We start from the raw sequence: 17,484 nt of genomic DNA, 5'->3' as shown, positions 1-17,484 counted from the left end.
GCCCATTTCCTGCAATGTACCACATGAATGACAGTGTCAAACATATGCAGTGCCATGAACAGACCATTTGAGATACCATTGCTGCCCTTCTTCCCCATGAAGTTTATAGCTTCCCCAGTATGATGATAGACTGCCATGAACCTGAATGAAGTAAGGACTGTCCTTGCAGTCATGTCGGACTGATGTAGATAGTTGATGGGTAAAGCTTAGACTGTTTTGTTTTTTGTCCGGGGGTGTCTTTCACTTTCTGGGCTGCTGTATCTTACAAACACACCACAAATGTCTGTATTTGTCTTAGCTAGGACTTTATTTATTCCTTTCACAGAATAGGTAGGCATTTTAGCTTATTTATGATATATTTTGATGCTTCCCAGGTGTTCTTTGAGCCAACTGGAGCCATGTGGTAGAATCAATTTATAGCATTGAAATCCCTTCAGGCGGATTATGAGAAATCAGAGGAGCCAACACCTTTCTGAAAGCCGTGGGCGATTAGCCTAAGATGAAGAGAGAGAAGAGAATCCCTAAATTCCCAGCCCAGCAAGCAAGAATGCCCAGCAGAGGTAAAAGCTGTTGTAACGCCAACAGTCTTGAAAGTTGAGATCTCCATCTAGCTGTTATGGCACGATAAAAGCAAAATAAAAGCTAAAAGTTGCGTCAACTTCCAACAGTTGGGAATAAAAGATAGGTGTTGAGCCATTGAAAATACTTCTCATTCTCCATTGATTCCCACGGTGGATACTAGGATCCTAAAGAATAAAGACCTTGGCTGGGAGGGGATACTGATACAGGCTGAATTGAAAGGCTTATATCTTTAAAATTTGTTGTGACTTGCTGCCTGGCCATATTGTTGAGGAGGGCAGTGTATGGAACCTTGCCTCTTTTAAAAATGGACAGTCTTAAAACCTGTAGCTTAAGTGGTGAATGATGAAATACACAATTCCCATCAAAGTGAGAGTATCCCAATCCCAATTTGTCCCAAAGGAGACAATCTGCCTCTGAAAGGAGCAGGCGACTCTAATGTTCTAGGAGCAGAAGATTGGGCCCTGCCCCCTCCGTGAAACCCCTCACCCTCACCCTCCTGCCCCCAGGTGAACTCCTGAGCTGGGCCCCTAGAACCTTAATGTCTACTAAACCTTCGAGCTCACTGCCCCCTAGACTGGAATCATATATTAGACTACTCCACCCGCTCCATATGTCTTCAAAAAGCACTTGGTGGCAAATCTTTAAAAGCACATCAGACTGCAAATCTAGAACAGTTTTTGTCAGACAACTTCCTTAGCCAAATTTTTCCTTGAAACCCAGGCCATTCAAACTGTCCAAACAACACAAGCAGCTGTCCCAACAGCCTCCATGATCCTCTGATCAACATGCCTGCTAAGAAAATTAGAGAACCAGCCACAGGGCATAGAGGCCTGCACAGCATCAAAACCAATCTACCTAGTTCAGGCCACCTGCTACCACTTGTGAACCACATCTTAAACCTCTTGATCGTAACCTAAACCACTCAATTCCTTACCATAAAGCAAACAATTTACGGTAAAATACCCTTCAATTTCTTCATCCACCATTGACAGAAAGATTTAGCTTGCTTCTGCTGCACTCGCCACGGCACTTCAGAATCAGGATACCCAAAACGGGCAAAGACTGATTGCTTGGCGTCGGGACCATCACCCAGCACTGACGATGTAGCTGTCGGCCATGCGCGACATCTGCAGTGGCAAAGCCTGCCCAGGACTTAGAGAAGAGAGGCAAATGATAATGCTTTGCAAAAGAATGAACAGAACTCCAATAGCAGCTTCTAGAATGTCTTTGGTTGGTACCAATCTGAGGAAAGCTGCCGATGTAGATGCAGCCCTGGTGGAATGTGACCTAATGCCCTTGGGCACCAGTTTACCATGATGCAAATAGCAGAAACGAATGCAGTGGCTTATCCACTTTGAAATAGTCTGCTTTGAAATAGCCTTTCCCTCTGATCCTGCAGCAAATGCCACCAGTAGCTGCTCAGACTTTCTTAGAGATTTGGTCCTGCTTAAGTAGAATCTTAGTTGTCTGTGCACGTCCAAGGAATGTAGAATCCACTCCCCCTTGTTCTGCGGATTTGGGTAAAAAGTTGGCAGGTGAATAGTTTAGTTAAGAGCCACACTGGATACCACCTTAGGCATAAAGGAAGGATTGGTCCTGAGAGACACTCTGTCTGGGTAAAATATAATAAAAGGCTCCACAGCCATGAGGGCCTGTAGCTCTGAAACCCTTCTTGCTGAAGTGATTGCCAGAAGTAAAGCTGTTTTCCAGGATAAAAACTTTATATCTGCAATAGCAGCTGGTTCAAATGGAGGCAGGGTGAGCTTTTCCAACACAACATTGAGGTCCCCATGCAGGAATTGGTGATCTCCTGGGAGGCCTTACATTTTTTGCCCCTCTAAGATACTGTTTTAGCAAAGGATGAGAAAAGATCGGTGGCTCTTGTGTTGTAATGAGCCGAGATGGCAGAGACATGGATTTTTATTGATGAAAAAGATAGGCCCTTGTCAAGCATCTCAGTCAAGTATTGTAAGATCTGAGGAATATTTGGCTTTGCTATGTCAGTTCCTTGTGCTTGGTTCCAAGCACAGAAACTCTTCCATTTATCAGCATAAGATTTTCTAGTGCTAGGCCTTCTGGCGTCCAAAATGACATCCATCACAGATTTACTGAGAGGTGTTGTTTGAATAACTACATGATCAGCCATGCTGCCAGGTTCAAAGTTTGGAGCTGATTGTGCAGGATTTGATTGTTCTGCTGAGACAGCAGATGAGGTATTTTAGGCAAGTACCAAGGAGGGAGTTGAGACATATTCCTTAGAATTGGGTACCAGTGTTGGTGAGGCCAGTCCGGGGCAGTTAGAATAATTTTTGTTTTTTTCTTGTCTGACCTTTAGTAGGACCTTGGGAAGAAGGGGCAGAGGAGGAAAGGTGTAGACTGATAGGTTTTTCCAACTGAAGGATAGGGCATCCACTTTCCATGCTTGTTTGTGATAAGTCCTTATGCAGAATTTGCCCAGCTGATAATTCTGGGGAGAGGCAAATAGATCTATGTCCGGGCTCCCCCATTTCTTTGTTATCATGCTGAAGACTTGTGAATCCAGTTTCCACTCGTGAGGGTCCATAAGGTTTCTGCTTAGGTTGTCTGCCAGAGTATTTTGTTTTCCTGGCAGGAACTGAGATTGAAGATGTACTTGGTAAGTCAAGGCTGTGTCCCACAATGCCATGGCTAGTCTGCAAAGGGTGTAGGAGTGTGTGCCCCCCTGCTTGTTTAACTGTGGTGTTGTCCGTCTTTATCAGTAGTTGTCCTGGATGAAGCAAGTCCCTGAAGGCTGTCAGGGCATTCTGTACAGCTAACATCTCTTTCTGGTTGACATGCAGATGCATTTGTTTTGGGTTCCATCTGCCCTGAATGCATCTCCCCGCCAGGTGGGACCCCCAAGCATAGTCTGATGCATCTGTAGTTAGGGTTTAGTTGGCAGGGGGTACAGTGAAAGACCGTCCCATGTTCTGGTGACATGTCTCTGCCCACCAAAGAAACTCCTGCTGTAGGCAGGGAATGAGAGGAACCATTGTTTCCAGACTGTGACAATGTTGACTCCATAAACTTTTTAGGTACCACTGTAGTTTCCTCATATGCAGTCTTGTATATGGAATCAGTAGAATGCAGTATGCCATGAACCCCAAAGCCTGCAGAATTTGTCTTGCAGATAAACTGGGTTTTTGTTGCCATCTGTTTGAAGTAAATAGTCAGTTGCCTTTGTTTGTCTGGCGTAAGGTAAGCCATCTGGGCAATTGTATTCAACCTTGCACCCAAGAATGTTATTTTTTGAGAGGGTACTAGTTGTGATTTCTTTTCATTTATTGTGTACACTAGGCACGTTAGAAGCCTTTTCACAAACATCAGATGTTGAAGAAGAATGCCCTTGTTTTCTGCTTGAATGAGACAGTCGTCCAAGTAATGATAGATTTGTATACTTCTTTGTCTGCAAAATGCAATTACTGGTGCCAGGCAGTTTGTAAAGACCCTGGGCGCAGTAGATAAGCCAAAGGGCAGTGCATCGAATTGGTAATGCATAAAACCAGCCTTGAAGTGGAGGTATCTTCTGCACGATTCCCTTATTGGGATATGCAGGTATGCCTCAAGTCTAGAGTCACTAGCCAAGCGTTCTTGCCTAGCATGGGCAGAAGCTGCTGCTACATTAGCATTTTGAATTTTGGTATGTCCAAGAATGTGTTCAAAATTGATAAATCCAGTATTGGGCGCCAGGCATGGTCTTTTCTGGGTATCAAAAACAAGTCCTGTGTAAAACCGTTGTCCTTTTTCCTGTTCTGGCACTGGCTGAATGCCCCTATATCCATGAGGGACGCAACTTGTTTCTGTGCCTCTGCCCATTTATTTTGTGGCAGATCTGGCCAACCATTTGGAATTGTCAGAATATGGAAATGAAATCTGTATCCCTGGGATACTATGCTTAATACCCACTTGTCCTGGGTTATTAACTGCCAATTTTGAGCATAAAGTGCTAGTTTTCCCCCTAAGGGGGCTGCCAAAAGAGAAGTGCTTGGTGATGGCAGAGGGAAGTCATTGAGACTGTTTACTGTAGGGTTGCGTTTTATTTCCTCCAGATTTGGAAGTAGAGGCACCCCATTGCTTTGACCTGTAAGAGTCCTGTGATTGGTATCTAGAGCTCTTTGAGCACCTGGATTTGCCCAGTGAAGCTCTTTCAGACACAGGAAAGGACCATTTTTTTGTAGGCCAGTCTCTACTGAATCTTGGTGGCTGCACTTGTAAAAAGTCTTTTACAGTTTGTATAGACTTAGCTTTGTTCTCCATTTTCTTTAAAACATCTTCTGCCTTATTACCAAACAGAGTGTCATGCTGTAAAGGTGCATCCAACAATTTTGCTTTAACATAATCCGGCAAATTTTGCTCCTTTAGCCAGGCATGCCTTCTAATTACAGATCCAGTAACTGCGGCCCTGCAGGAGGCCTCCAAGGAATCAAAACCACATTGCAAAGTATGCTTTCCAACTTGTTCTGCTGCATGCAATAATTCCTGTAATTCTTTACTTTCCACACATTCAGAAATCAACATCATTTTCTGTTTCAATAATTCCATAGCATGCTGTTGATATTTAAGCATATGAAACTGGCAGTTTAAGGCCCTAATTGCCAAGGTTGCAGACATATAAACCTTCTTTCCCCATCTATCCAGCCCCCTGTAATCTCTATCAGAGGGGGTAGGATTCTTAGCTGTTGAGGCCTTTATACCTTTGGGGCCCTGTGAGATAGTTTCATGGTCAGCCGCTGGGTTTTTGAATAAAAATTTGTGAGAGTCAGGAACCCTGTAATATCTGAATAGCTTGCTAAGAGCCGGAGGTAAGGAATCTGGAGTCATGCTTGATTCCGAAAACACATCATCAACAATGTCTAATACAGGAGGTACGGCTAAAGGCCTATGCTGAGAGAGAAGAAGGAAATCCCTAAGCTTCTTTTTTGATTCTGAGAAATCTTGACTCTCCCAATGAAGATGTTCCCTCAATGTATGCAAAGTTTCTCCAAAGGAATAATCTTCAGGACGAGATGCAGATGGGATGGATTCCTCTGCATCTGTATCCTCATAGGATGGTACAGAATATTCCTGATCAGAAGAGGAATCAGAAGAAATAGAAACCTGATCTGAAGATTCATAATCAGTGTCTTGCCTAGGCCTGTTATCAAGGGGGGGGGGGGGTTGGGAACCCCTGATCAAGGAAATTAGGTCTTCAGCCATTTTGATCATCTGCTTTTTGGGCATAGAGGCCTGAGCATGTGGCTCATGTGTCAGTTTTTTAGCCTTAGAAGTTGCTTTTGTCTTTGTTTTTGAAGCTGGCGTTGGTTTTATATAGAAATGCTGAGGCCTGAAGACACCCTCAGAAGCCGATGCCTGCTCAGCAGCTCCGGATCCATCCGAGGGAGAGACATCCGCGTGTACAATACTTTGAGAATCTTGCGGCATGCCGGACTCCACATGGGTCTCGGTAGAGGCCTGCGACTCGAAAGCAGCGGGCATCAGGGGCTGCAAAAGCACCTCACTGAGTACCGGCGACTGGCTTAGGGGAAGCTTCGTTGTCGTTTTGGTCCTCGACGGTCTGTCTCTGTCCTTTTCTTTGTGTTTTTTGTGAACTCCGGTAGTCGGATTGCTATCCAACGACATTTCAGGGTAGTTAAATCTGTTTCCAAAATATTTTGAAGCAAAAATATACCGATGCTTAATAGTGCGTTGGTTAAATCTAGCACAAAGCCGGCAGCAAGGCACGTTATGATCTGGTCCTAGGCAAGGAATACAGTACAAATGAAAATCCTTATGAGGTATTTGCTTCCCACAACTAATGCAATTATTAACTTTTACTGACATCGGTATGGAGCAAGAAAAAGTTTCCCCAACGGGGTACTTAGCTTTAATTGAAGACTACGGTTCTGAAACTCAAATTCAAAAATTTCAGGAGTCAGACGATCGGCACTTGCAAAATGCTTCTGCTTTGGGCACCGCGTAGCAAGAAAGACTAACGAAAATGGAGTCGGCTGCCTGATTTATACCCCTGATGACCTGACATCATGGAAGAGGAGAGAGCAACTGACGCAGGACCCAAGAATTTGATATTCAGGTCGACTGAGGGCAACCTGCCAGCAGATTACCCACATGTAATGACTGCAACAGTGAAACACGAAGTACATTCACAAATGCTCAGAGGAAGTGCAAAAAGAAGGATCCATACTAGCTTCCAACAGGGTCATGGCAGAGGAATCGGATGTAGACACTATAAGGCCTACAGAGCTTTCACCCATTTCTAGAGACACTGGTGGATGCTGGACAGCCAAAGAATTTGGATGAGATTTCTTGGTCTTCTTGCTTAACAGGACCTTGGGGTTAGAAGATTTTGCTATGCTACCTTGGGCTAACAGTTTAACCCTGTGGTTCTCAAAACAAATGTCTACGGAAAAACAACCACTTCTAAAAGTCTTAGGCACAAGCACTTTGCAAATGCTACAGGACACACAGCCATGGGAAGCACACAGACAAAAAAAAAGACACCGTTTGTGACTATCCTTATGTGGAATCTGCCTCTTACACTGATATTTTACTTTCCTGGATGACATGAACTCTAGGTAAACAAAAAAGAACAAGACCAAAGAAGGAAAATAAAAACGTAACGGGGCACTTATCTGATGGCTAGATATTCAGCATAGCAAAGGGGCTTTCAGACTGACAAGCGATGATGGTCTTAGGACATGAAGGAGTTACAGCTATTCTCTGAATCACTCTACCAAGTTATTTGATGACAATAACATTTCTGGGATACAATACATAGCTAATTAACATTAGCCATACCCCCAGGCTGCAATATTTGCAGGCAGCTTTGTCAGAGAGAGACCACTGTTCACCCTGTAGGCTGATGCCTTCATAACACTGTAGCATTACAGCCGCCTCCAAAAGTACAGTTTTGTACCTACCATAAATGTAGATGTTTGAGTGCTAATACAGCTGCAGTAATCACATATGGGTTCTCTGCCGTCAGGCGGTCCCTCGGTCGGCCGAATTCCAAAGTCTAGGTCCGGCGTCGGTTGTTGTCGCTCTCCTTCCTGACGTCAGTGTGGCAAGGGTATATAAGACACAGCCGACGCCATTTTCTTCAGTCTTTCCTGCCCCAGATGTCAGGTGCCCCCAGAAGGAAGGCAATACATAAATTATATTTATATACATGCAATGCAATATAATCAAAAATCAGTAGTTGCCAGCAAATATGCCATAGAAGGATAACCCAATCAGGTTGTATGAAGAGGGGTTAGGCCCTATGCCTTTACCAAGAGGGGAAGGAGGGAGGGAGACCTGTACTGCAGCTGTATTAGCACTCGAACATCTACATTTATGGTAGGTACAAAACTGTACTATGTTCATCGTGCATACAGCTGCAGTAATCACATATGGGTAGAATCCCAAAGCTACGCACAGGGTGGTAGGCACTAGGTGGAACTGGGTTGAGCCAGAATGCCCTGCAACACAGCAGTGGCAAAGCCTGCTCTAGGTTTTGGAGTATAAAGGCAGATGGTAGTGTTTTGTGAATGTATGCACAGAACTCCAAGTGGCTGCCTCCAAAATATCTTTGGTAGGAACTCCTCTGAGGAAGGCTGTAGAGGTAGCTGTGGCCCTGGTGGAGTGGGATCTGATGCCTGTAGGGACAGATTTTCCATGATAGGAGTAACAAAACCGTATGCAGTGGCCTATCCATTTTGAAATTGTCTGTTTGGTAACTGGCTTCCCTTGCGCCCCTACAGCATAGGACACAAAGAGTTGTTCTGATTTCCTGAAAGGCTTTGTTCTGTCCAAATAATAACGCAGCTGCCTATGGATGTCTAAGGAGTGTAACAGCCTTTCCCCTTTGTTTAGAGGATTGGGGTAAAAGGTAGGCAAGTGTATGGCTTGGTTTAAAGCTACCCTGGATACCACTTTAGGCATAAATGACGGGTTGGTTCGAAGGGAAACCCTGTCCTGACGGAAGATGAGAAAGGGCTGCACAGCCATGAGGGCTTGTAGTTTTGAAACCCTACGAGCTGAGGTAATGGCCAGAAGGAAAGCTGTTTTCCAGGACAAATATTACAAATCTGTTGAGGCAGCTGGTTCAAAGGGAAGCAATGTTAAGATCCTAGGCTGGTACTGGTTGTTTCCTTGGTGGTCTTATATTCTTAGCCCCTCTGAGGAACTGTCTTAAGAGTGGGTGAGAGAATAAGGGTGGATCCGTGTTGAACTCTGCAGAAATGGCTGAGGCATGGATTTTTATGGAGGAAAATGAAAGTCCACTGTTCAGCAGCTCAGCTAGATACTGTAATACCTGAGGCAAATTCAGTTTTCTAGGGTCCTGGCCTTTTTTCTCATTCCAAGAGCAAAACCGTTTTCATTTTGCGGAGTAAGCCTTTCTAGTAGATGGCCTTCTGGCCTCCAAAATGACATCCAGCCCCTCCTTGGGCAGTAGAGTCTGTTGTGGTGTTAAGGAATTTTCCATGCAGCGAGGTTGAGTGTTTTCAGCTGACTGTGAAGAGTTTTGTAGCTGTGCTGAGTCAGCAGAAGAGGCATCAGAGGTAGGTGCCAGGGAGGAGTATGTGTTAGGCTCCTCAGGAGTGGGTACCAGTGTTGTCTTGGCCAGTCTGGAGCAATCAGTACCATTTTCGGTCTGTCTGCTCTTGCTTTCAAGAGCACCTTGGGCAGAAGAGGTAGAGGTGGGAAAGCGTAAACTGTCCATGTTGTCCAACTGAATGAAAGGGCGTCCACTCTCCAGGCCTTTGGATGAAAGATCCTTGAACAAAACTTTTCCAATTGATGATTCCTGTGGGAGGCGAAGAGATCTATGTCTGGCCTCCCCCATGCTTGGATTATCTTTGTAAACACTTGCGGATGCAACTTCCATTCGTGTGGATCTGTCATATTTCTGCTTAGATTGTCTGCCAGTGTGTTTTCCAAACCTGGCAAGTACTGTGCTTGCAGTTCGATTTGCCATTCCAGAGCCAAGTTCCAAAGTGTCATGGCTAGTCTGCACAGGGGGTATGAATGTGTTCCTCCTTGTTTATGTACCACATTACTGTGGTGTTGTCTGTTCTTATCAATAATTGTCCTGGATGCAGGAGGTCCTTGAAAGCTGTAATTGCATTTATCACTGCTAGCATTTCTTTTTGATTGATGTGAAGGTGCTTTTCCTTTTGGGACCATTTGCCCTGAATGCACCTGTCTGTCATGTGCGTCCCCCAGGCGTAATCTGAGGCGTCTGTTGTGATGACTTGATTTGCTTGAGGCTTGCAGAATGGGAGACCTGTGTTTGTTTGACATGCTTGGGCCCACCATAGAAATTCCTTTTGCAAACATGGAATTATTGGTATTATTGTTTCCAAACTGTGGCTGTGTTGAGACCATAGGTTTTTTAGGTACCACTGAAGTTTCCTCATATGCAACTTTGCACATGGGATTAAAAGAATGCAAGATGCCATGAAGCCCAGAGCCTGCAGGATTTTCCTTGCAGTAAGCCTGGTACAATTTGCTAGTATTTTGAAGTACTGAGTTAGTTGCCCCTGTTTTTCTGGCGTAAGATAAGATCTGGGTGTTTGTGTCCAAGTTGGCACCCAAGAAAGTTATTTTCTGAGATGGTGTTAGCCTGGATTTCTCTTTGTTGATTGTGTATCCCAGAGAATTCAGTAACCATGTTGCATAAGCCAGATGCTCCAGAAGTATGTGCTTGCTGTCCGCTTGGATCAGGCAGTCGTCCAAATAAGGGTAAATTTGTATCCCTTGAAGTCTGCAGTAGGCAATTACTGATGCCAGGCATTTCGTGAATACTCTGGGCGCAGTAGATAAGCCAAAGGGCAATGCAGAGAATTGATAGTGGATTGAACCTGCAAGAAATCTGAGGTATCTTCTGCAGCTTTGTCTGATTGGGACATGCAGGTATGCCTCCTTGAGGTCCAATGTTACCAGCCAAAACTCCTTGCCCAGCATGGGAAGAAGCTGCTGTAATGTTAGCATCTTGAATTTTGGTGCAGTAAGAATGTGTTTAGGATGGATAAGTCCAAAATGGGTCTCCAGTCGGTTCCTTTCCTTGGTACCAGAAACAGCCTGGAATAAAAACCTTGGCCTTGTTTGTGAGTAGGTACCTCTTGAATAGCTTTCATATCTATGAGCTTTAAAATTTGTAGTTGTGCCTCTGCCCTTTGATTGTGTGGCAGGTTTGGCATGCCTCTCATTTTTGGAAGAGTGTGAAAATGAAATCTGTAGCCTCTGTTTATAACATCCAGGATCCATTTGCCTGTTGTGACAATATGCCAATTTCTTGTAAATAATGCCAGCTTTCCTCCCAAGGGTGCTGCCAGCTGAGACTTGCTTGGCATGGAAAGGAGGAAGTCATTGGGTTTGTTTCCTGTGTTGCTGTGCACTGTCTTCACCACCTCTTGGTGCTGGAGTTTGCCATTGCCTGCCTCTATATGATCCTTGTGATTGCCCTTTGCCCCTTGTGCGCCTGTATCTACCTCTTTGGGGCTTGTCCGTGGCTGGAAAGGACCAGTTTTTAGAAGGCCACTTTCTGCTAAAACGTGGTGGTTGAACCTGTAGAAAAGCTTTGACTGTTTGCATAGATTCGGCTTTTTCTTCCATTTTCCGTAGTATGTCCTCAGCATTAGTGCCAAATAGCACATCCTGAAATGGTTTCAGGGTCAGCATTATGGCTTTTGTAAAGAAATTGGGGAGAGCTAGGAACTCTGTAGTACCTATCAGGCTTGACTGGGGCAGGAGGCAGGGAATCCGGATTAAGGCAAGCCTCCGAATAAACATCATCAAGAATGTCCAAGACAGGAGGTATCACCAGAGGTCTGTGTTGAGGTAACAAAAGAAATTCCCTAAGTCTTTTCTTGGAATCAGAAAAGTCTTGGCCTTCCCAATGGAAGTGTTCCCTCAAGGTGTGCAATGTTTCTCCAAAAGAAAAATCCTCAGGAGGAGATACAGAAGGAATGGACTGCTCTGCATCAGAATTTTCAAAAGGGGAGTAAGAGTGTTCCTCTACATCCGAATGTTCTGAAAAAATGGAGCCCTGATCAGAAGAGGGAGAATCTTCCTCCACTCTGGGTCTCTTGTCTGGAGGGGGTTGGGAACCCCTGATAAGAGTAATTAAATTCTCAGCCATTTTAAGCATCTGCTTTTTAGGCATGGGGCCTGGAGATGGGCCCTGTGCAACAGGCCTCTTGGGATGCCTGGCTGATTTGGACTTAGTAAAGGCCTTAATGGAAAAGGAAGATGAGGGTCTAAAGACACCATGGGTGGAAGTGGACCTGTCCACATTCAGAGGCTCAACGTTCACAGCGGCTTCGGTGGTTGTAGTCTTGGTATGGGCCGAGGAACCTGCGGTCTCGGTTACAGGAGACACCGTCAAAGAAGTATCGTCGGTAGTCAGGGACTGCATAGGCGTCTCGCTGAGAACCGGACCACTTGTAGCCGGTTTTGGCGTGGTGTCCGTGGGGACCGCGGACCTCACGTGTCAGTCCTTGTCCTTGCGTTTTTTGGACAAAACGGTAGTCGGAGTCTCCGACGACATTTTATAATCAAAGGCTATACCAAAAAAGTGTTGGGCAAACTCCGCCCGACGCTTAATAGTGCGTTTATTGAAAGTCGCGCAAAAGCGACAGCCCGAAACGTCATGGTCTGGGCCTAAACAAGGTATGCAGAGGGAATGGAAATCCTTATGCGGTATTTGCTTCCCACAAGAAATACAATTGTTAACTTTTTCTGACATCGGTCTGAGGTAAGAAAAGTTTCCCCAACGGGGTACTTAACTTTAATGAAGACTTCTCTTTCCAATTTTTCGTAAATTCAGGAGCTGGCCGACCAGCACTTGCGAACTGCTTCTGCTTCGGGCACCGCGCGGCAAAAAAGACAGAAGAAAATGGCGTCGGCTGTGTCTTAAATACCCCTGCCGCACTGACATCAGGAAGTAGAGCAACAACCGACGCCGGACCTAGACTTTGGAATTCGGCCGACCGAGGGACCGCCTGACGGCAGAGAACCCATATGTGATTACTGCAGCTGTATGCACGATGAACATCTGCCCAGCCATAATGCACTGAGAAAACCACAGAGGATATTTCAGGAAAGTCGATTATGCATTTCTGAATCTCAATGAAAATATGAAAACATGCTTCAGACGTTATATAAACAGCTTATTTTAAGAAATCACATTCATCTCCATCACTATATCCCTTCAAAAAAGCACATTAGTAACACTTAAAGAAAATACTCTGCAAACATTTTTTTTTTAAAATAAGTTAATAGTTTACAAATGAATGATTTTAAACTTTCAATGGCAACCTTACAGGCAGCTTTAGAATACCGTAAATATCTTCAAAACACAATGCTGCATTAAAGCTTTCTAAACAGTATAAATCCTTATATAGATTTTTTACACAGAAAATATAGTTATATTGTCAACTTATCATGACTGTTCATGTATGCACTAATGCAGTCGTCATGTCTGGGATTCCTAGCTGTAGAAGCCCAGCAGCCAGCCCAACTTCCATAGCTTTACCTTCCCCCATTCCTGCCTTTGGGTTCTACTCATTCCCACTCAGGATTTTACAACACTAGTTGTATAAGAGAGGAGTTAGTCAATGCCATCCTCTGATCTTATTCACCTTAGCTGGACAAGAAATTGTCTTAAGCCCCAGAGCAGAAATCAACCTGGGGGGACTTATCACTAAGGACAAGAATTCACATACACGTCCCCAGTATGTTTTCCAGGTTCTGAGCAGTGTCAAAGGAAGGAGGGCCTCTAACAGGTAAATGGGGGTTAAGGTGAGTACAGTACATAATCCAACACCAGGATGTTCAAGCAGAGTAACAGAGGGATAGGGACTGCAAAACTGAATATACTAGAGCATCTACTCTCAGGAAAATTTCCTAACTCAACTGCACTCTGTTCTTAGTAATAGTCAGCATTTCTGGGAAGACTCAGCACATAAGAACCAGTGGGTGGATGTCATTGATTGGGGTACTAAAACAGCAGATTTTGGAAAATGGACAGAGCAAACCCAGCCTGGCCCGGTATGCAGAACATAAACTATATTTTTGGAGAACTTGTGGAAAGAGGACCACGCAGCTGGTTCCAAAGCTGACTTGTTATTGACCTCTTGGAGGAATGCTGAGGTTGTTGCTGTGGCTCTAGTGGAATGTGCCATGACACAGCCTAAGGATTTCCATGAAAGGAGTAACAAAAACCAACACAGCCATTTGAGTTTGCATAATGACCACCTTTCCCTGCTCTGTCTGCTGCAAAGAGAACAAACACCTGACATGATCTCCTAGTTATTTCTAGACAAAACCTCAGGTGTCAATGCATGTCCCAAACATGTAAGGGTTTCTTCACCTTATTCCGAGGGTTGGGGGGGGGGGGGGCACAGCAAAATGAATAACAAGATTCAAGGGAAGTTCTGCCACCAGTTTGAACATGACAAAATGGCTCTAAATCTCAATTACTATGCCTCATTTTAAACAGGAAGTTTCACTTCATGGAAAGTCTAGAGAGCTTACGAAATGGACTGCTACAGATGACAGTGAAGTGTATTTATTTATTTTTTTTGGAAAGAGAGTAATGGGTAGTGCAAAACCACAAGGAAAGTTGGGAGTCAAAATGACTCTGTTTCCATCCACTATGTATGTTCTTTATCAACGTTATCAGATATATTCAGCACTTTAAATGCACTTTTTAAAAAGGGAAAAACAGAGGGTACTGGCTTTATCTGACATGGCCAAAATACTTGCAAAACTAAAAATGTGAGTGACTTATGCCAGCCTCCACAGAGCGCTCAGGCTGTACTTCAGAATGCAACAGTAGCAAGATGTGAACTTAAGCCAGAAAAGATGGGTTGTGATAACAACTATGAACCACAGATTTACAGTTTTCTTTGAATCTTTCAATGAAATACATAGTCTTTTCTCAGTTGGCACTAACTTATTTAATGTTAACTACATTCTAGGTCTTTTCTAAAGGTATGTGGGGTTTCCCTTTCATTTTTAAGTAGCATAAGCCACTCATTAATGTGCAATAATCAAAAATAAGAAATAAAATATGTTTTTACTTTTCTGCTTTTTTTCATACCTGAAGCAATTCTGGCGGGAGGCACATCATCAGCTTAACAGAAGCCTTACTTGCCTGGCACTGAAGGACCACCAATCCAAACTATGAACATATCCCAGCTGTTCGATGCAAACAAGAAATGTCTTAAGTGGAGTACTCCTTAAAATCAGTGTTGTCAAACTGCTTTATTGTTTTTTTATTTTTTTTTTGGGGGGGGGGTGGATCTGAGGTTATCTAACCAAGACATTTTTGCTTTTAGCCTGTAGATTAGCAAAATTCTTCATACCACTATTACTTTAATCTAGTATTTATGGTACAATATTAGAGCAGTACCCCGCAGGATGCGCAGTAGCAAATCCTGGCCTAACCACGCCTCCAGGTTGACAATTCCTGGCAGCGTGCTGAATCTGCTGAATATTCATTCCTGTACCAAAATGAACAATGATTAATGGGTTCTACTGGTGAAACAAGATCACAGGATGGCTTTTTGTTTTTTATTTATATGCTATATTTTTTTTAGTTTGACACATATTTCACATTTCATTCAGACAATCAGGCAGAGGTAATCTGCTCAGCACAGTATTTACATGTGTTGTAGGACCAGCACCACAAATAGTTTCTCAGTACAGCACAGACGGTTACAGTTACCGACTGAATATTTTTAACAAGATGGTAGCAGCACTGTTGCATAGCACTTGTTCAGTGCTTAACTGCTCACCTGTACTTAAGGCATCCACAACTGTAAAGTGGGGGGTGTGGGGGTGCAGCACCCCCCCCCCCCCAAGGGGGTGCAGGGGGACTTGCCCCTCTGAAAAAACAAACAGAAAAAGTAATAATTACTTCCTGGTTAACTGTGCATTTGAAATCCTTAGTACCTGCAACAGGCATATTCACTAACAGCTGCTTTATGGGGTTGGAGTGGGTTTCATATTAAACAGTTTTCAGTACTAAATACATGACGTGACATGCAAATTGGCATGTCTGCCAGTCATCGGGCTTTTCCACTCCCACTTTCCCTGTCAATCACTACAGATACACCTATACCTGTGCAGAACTAAGCGCGAGGTACTTCTCTACTATTATGCCGTATTTGCAATTCCCAATCCCTCTGTTAGTAGAGATGTCTCTGGCACAATATAAGGCAGAAATACAGCAAGTTTCATTCACTTATCCATTCCTACTCACTTTTCCTAAATGACAAGCATCACATTCCCCGACTACAAAAGAATCAAGAAAAAATGTTTTCCCATTACCCAAAAGGTAAGCACTGGTGCATATAACAGCAGCCTAGGTAAGTATGAAAAAGAGTTGAATAAGTGAACAGGCTAAAATTGATAATTACAGATTATCCTTACTTTTTGCTGTAACTCTGCATCTTTTTGTGAAACTTGTGATTCCAGTTCCTCAATTTTTTTTCGTAATTGCAAAATTTTACCGCGACTAGCAGCATGTTCCGGCTCACCATCCGCCACCACCTGGAAAAATAGAAAATTCACCAAAGTAGTTAAAGTTTAAAAGCATGTGACAAAAAGTACAGTTGTGTACCTACCAGAAATGTAGATGTTTGAGTGTATTCACTGTTGCAGTCATTACTCTTGGGTTATCCTGCTGGCAGGCTACCTGCAGTCGGCCTGAATTCCAAAGTCTTGGTCCGGCGTCGGTTGTTGTCGCCTCTTCCCTGACATCAGTGTGCCAGGGGTATAAAAGATGCAGCCAATGCCATTTTCCTCAGTTTTTCTTGCCCCAGATGTCAGGTGCCCCCAAAAGGGTAGGCTAAATAAATTATGCCAATAACATGCATGCACTAAAGTAAACATTTCCTTCATCTACAAGCAAATACACCGCATAGGTTCTATAGAATAGAGAAGTACAGATAAGTCCCAACAAGGGAAAGGGGGGTGGAGGGAGGGTAACCTGGACTGCAACAGTGAATACACTTGAACATCTACATTTATGGTAGGTACACAACGGCACTATGTTCATTATGTTTCACTGTTGCAGTCATTACTTTTGGGTTGAATCCCAAAGCTGAGGATGGGTGGCTGGGCTAAATAGGATTAGGAGAGGCTATGAGGCCCTGAAGAACTGCAGTGGCAAAGCCTGCTCTGGATTTAGAGTAGAGAGGTAAGTGGTAGTGCTTTGTAAAAGTGTGCACTGAACTCCAAGTTGCAGCCTCTAAGATGTCTTTGATTGGTACTCCTCTAAGGAAGGCTGCTGAAGTGGCTGCTGCTCTGGGTGAATGTGGCCTAATGCCCTTAGGCACTAATTTGCCATGCTGTGAGTAGCAGAAACGAATGCAATGGCCTATCCATTTTGAAATAGTCTGTTTTGAGATAGCCTTTCCTTATGATCCTGCAGCATATGCCACTAAAAGTTGCTCAGTCTTTCTGAAAGCTTTAGTTCTGTCCAAGTAGAAGCGTAGCTGTCTGTTTATGTCCAAAGAATGCAGAAGTCTCTCACCCTTGTTCTGTGCATTTGGATAGAAGGTAGGCAAGTGAATGATTTGGTTAAGGGCCACACTTGACACCACCTTAGGCATAAATGTCGGGTTTGTCCTCAGAGAAATCCTGTCTGGATGGAAAATGATAAAAGGTTCCACAGCCATGAGTGCCTGTAACTCCGAGACTCGTCTTGCAGAGGTTATTGCTAGGAGCAGAGCTGTTTTTCAGGATAAGAATTTTATATCAGCTGTTGAGGCTGGCTCAAAAGGAGGCAGTGTGAGTTTTTCCAAGACATAATTGAGATCCCATGCAGGTATTGGTGCTCTCCTTGGAGGTCTTATGTTTTTGGCCCCTCTGAGGTTCTGCCTTATTAAAGGA

The 17,484-nt window shown here is 43.9% G+C and overlaps 1 protein-coding gene across 2 annotated transcripts in view; it reads right to left on the bottom strand.

The window, feature by feature from the left end:
• The window catches only part of LOC122811120 (golgin subfamily B member 1-like), a 2,318,314-nt gene extending 2,302,208 nt beyond the window's left edge, over positions 1 to 16,106 (bottom strand). For both annotated transcript variants that reach the window (XM_044082720.1, XM_044082719.1), the window contains exon 1: positions 16,021 to 16,106. The gene's annotated coding sequence lies outside the window, so the exon portion shown is untranslated. The remainder of the gene's footprint in view (positions 1 to 16,020) is intronic.
• Positions 16,107 to 17,484: the final 1,378 nt, after the last annotated feature.

Source organism: Protopterus annectens, chromosome 9.part0 (assembly GCF_019279795.1).
Source record: "Protopterus annectens isolate FY-2018-M chromosome 9.part0, PAN1.0, whole genome shotgun sequence".
Classification (NCBI taxonomy): domain Eukaryota; kingdom Metazoa; phylum Chordata; order Ceratodontiformes; family Protopteridae; genus Protopterus; species Protopterus annectens.
Note: the sequence above shows the minus strand (reverse complement) of the source record. Positions and strands in the feature narration are given on the sequence as shown.